This window comes from Macaca mulatta, chromosome 9, assembly GCF_049350105.2.
Source record: "Macaca mulatta isolate MMU2019108-1 chromosome 9, T2T-MMU8v2.0, whole genome shotgun sequence".
NCBI lineage: Eukaryota > Metazoa > Chordata > Mammalia > Primates > Cercopithecidae > Macaca > Macaca mulatta.
In genome coordinates this window covers 88586448-88589691 of record NC_133414.1, presented here as the reverse complement: position 1 = coordinate 88589691, position 3244 = coordinate 88586448, and the positions used below count along the sequence as shown (strand labels likewise).

The 3244-nt window shown below is 37.7% G+C and overlaps 1 non-coding gene across 1 annotated transcript; it reads left to right on the top strand.

The window, feature by feature from the left end:
• Nucleotides 1–2598: 2598 nt before the first annotated feature.
• LOC114670213 (small nucleolar RNA SNORD55/SNORD39) lies at nt 2599–2690 on the top strand. The gene has a single exon (XR_003719695.2). It is a non-coding gene; the product is annotated as a small nucleolar RNA SNORD55/SNORD39 (small nucleolar RNA).
• Nucleotides 2691–3244: the final 554 nt, after the last annotated feature.

Below are 3244 nucleotides of genomic sequence, written 5' to 3'. Positions count from 1 at the left end.
TAAAACTATGGCACAGGGAGGGGGAGTCCAAACATAGTCTAGAAGCCTTGTTGATTTGGAGATACAGCAATTGGAAACCAGAAATGGTGAGGTGGCTATAATTTGAAAGGCAGATTACTGAGAAAGGGACATATGCAGAGAAATAGCTCCAGAAATATGTGTGTGTCTGTCCTTGAGTCTTTGACTAAATACCAATCTGCACATGCAAGAGTGACACAAAGTTGGACAAAGAACAACTTCTGAGAAAAGAAAATTTAGTAGGGTGGGAGGGCAGGGGGTGCAAACCAAACAATTCTCAGATTTTTTTTTTTTTTTGAGATGGTGTCTCATTCTGTCACCCAACCTGGAGTGCAGTGGTAGGATTACAGCTCACTGCAGCCTCACCCTCCCCTGGCTCAGGTAATCCTCCCACCTCAGCCTCCTGAGTAGCTGGGACTATAGGCATGTATCACCTTGCCCAGTTAATTTTTTGTATTTTGTATAAAGATAGACCTCTGGCATGTTGCTCAGGCTGGTATTGAACTACTGGGCTCAAGCAATCTGCCTGTTTTTGCCTCCCAAAGTGCTGGGATTACAGGCATGAGCTACCATGCCCAGCCAATTCCCAGGATTTATACTGAATTTGGCATCATGTAAATTCCAAAGCCTCATGAAGAAACCTGAATGATTATACAATTCATCAAAGACTCCTAAAGGAAAAGCTATAGTCTACACTTGATGAAAATGGTTAAATTCAAGACTCAAAAGGATCAAATTGATATGCAAATTGTTTAATTACATGTGGGAATACAGTAAACATTATTTAAAGAAACATAACAAAATTTAGAATTCTACAAAATAAAATCACAACATCCAGGATCCAATACAAAATCACTAAGTGTGCTAAGAAGCAGAAAAGTTTAATACATAGCCAGGATAAAAATGAGTCAAGAGACATCTGGTTTTTAGTCTGAAAAGTAAAGAGCTTGAAAGTTGTCACTCCCATCCTCACAACAAGAGAAATATTGAACAAACTAAAAATCAGCCACTCTTCTTAAATCCGTCAGAGAATTGATGCCACAGGACAAACCACTGGTACCCAAATTACGAGATCACAATTAACCGCAGCAGAAGCCCAGGAGCAGAAACCTTGGTGGCAACCAGTATTGGGGTAGGAAAACTTAAACTGTAATTGATAAATTGCTAGAGGCTCAGTATGGGTGAGTGTGAGAGTTAAAAATTCCAGATAGAGAGAGTAGTCTTGGGGAGGGGGACACATATTTATGTGAATTTAACTTCTAAGAGCTCTACAAGTTCTCACAGCGAAGATTAGAGAAAAATCTCCTTGTGTTTCAGCAGGAGGAAGGGAAAAGCAGACATTTTGGAATATGCCCAGATAATTTTGTTTTTCTTAACAATCTCTCCCTTCGAGAGAAAGTATTTTACCACAGTCTAGCGAGCTGGGGTTTTACTAGGGCCTAATTGACCCAAGAGAAGGGAAACACCCAGTCCCTACTAGCCTTTCCGGTTCACCAAAGAGTGAAACAAAACAAAACGTTATTAAAAAGCATTTGTGAGTGTCACAGCTTGGATATACAAGCAAACTAAAAGAATGAGACCAAATTATAGGATGATAGAATACTTTACCTTTCCCCACATGTTACAAACACATTAATAGGTCTTTTGTATAATAAAAGTGTAATGTAACTATGTCTCAGAACTTATTTAAGAGGAAATCTCTAGAAAAGCCTCAAAACAATAGGGAGACAAAAACAGTACATCAGAGAAAATTATTGCATCTGACATCTACAACTGTAGCAAACAATAAATACAACCTAAGCCCTAGCCATTTAAACATAAAGCCTCACACTCCATGCCTACTTAGTTCAGTTTGTTTTACCCAATACATCATATCTGGCTTTCAAAAAATTACAAGACGTACTAAAAGACAAAAAAGACAGTTTGAAGAGACTGAATAAGCATTGGAACAAGACTGAAATGTGGTAGAGGTGTTCAAATTATTGAACCAGTAATTTAAAATAACTATAATTACGGCCAGGTGCAGTGGCTCATGCCTGTAATCCCAGCACTTTGGGAGGCCGAGGCAGGTGGATCACCTGAGGTCAGGAGTTCAAAATCAGCCTGGCCAACATAGTAAAACCCCGTCTCTACTAAAAATACAAAAAATTAGCTGGGCATGGTGGTGGGCACCTGTAATCCCAGCTACTTGGGAAGCTGAAGCAGCAGAATCGCTTGAACCCAGAGGGTGGACAATGCAGTGAGCTGAGATCACGCCATTGCACTTCAGGCTGGAAACAAGAGCCAAACTCCATCAGAAAAACAAACAAACAAACAAAAAACCACTGCAATTAATATGTTAGGCATTCTACTGGAAAAAGTAGACAATATGCAAGAGTAGATGGGTAATGTAAGCAAAGAGATGGAAACTCAATATTGTTAAAATATCAGGAAGAATGAAAAAGAAATACTAGAAATAAAAAACACTGTAACAGAAATAAAAAATACCTTTGATGGTGTCACTGGTAGACTGAACACAGCTGAGGAAAAAAAAATCAGTGAGCTTGGAGAAGTTAATCAAAACCTCCAAAATTGAAATGCAGCGTATGATGACACCTTGGTAATGCTGCAGACTCCTGAGTGTGCAGTGAAGAGGTGAACTTTGAAAAGTCACATATGTGAAAAAAAATGCACAGAGCGAAAAATGAAAAATACAGAACAGAATACCTAAGAACTGTGAAACAATTACAAAAGGTGTGACATATATAATAAGAATACCAGAAGATGAAGACAAAGAGAAAGGAATCCAATGAGATATTTGAAATCATATTGATTGAGAATTTCTCAAAGTTAACACCTCCAAACAACGGACAGGCACCAAAAAAAAAAAAAAAATCAACCCTTAGGCATATAATGTTCAAACCTCATAAAATCAATAACAAACAAAACTGAAAGAAACCAGAGTGTTAGGGAAGCACCTTCCCTGTAGAAAAGCAAAGATTAGAATTACATCAGACTTCTCTTCAGAAGCCATGAAACAAAAAGAGAGTAGAATGAAAATATTTAATGTGTTGAAGAATAAAAATAGCCAAACTAGAAAATTTTGTATCTATGAAATTATGCTTCAAAAGTGAAGAAAAATTGAAGACTTTCTCAGACAAAATTAAAGGAATCTGTTGGCAGTAAACCTACCTTGCAATAAATGTTAAAAGAAGTTCTTCGGAAAGAAGGAAAATGCAATAGGTTA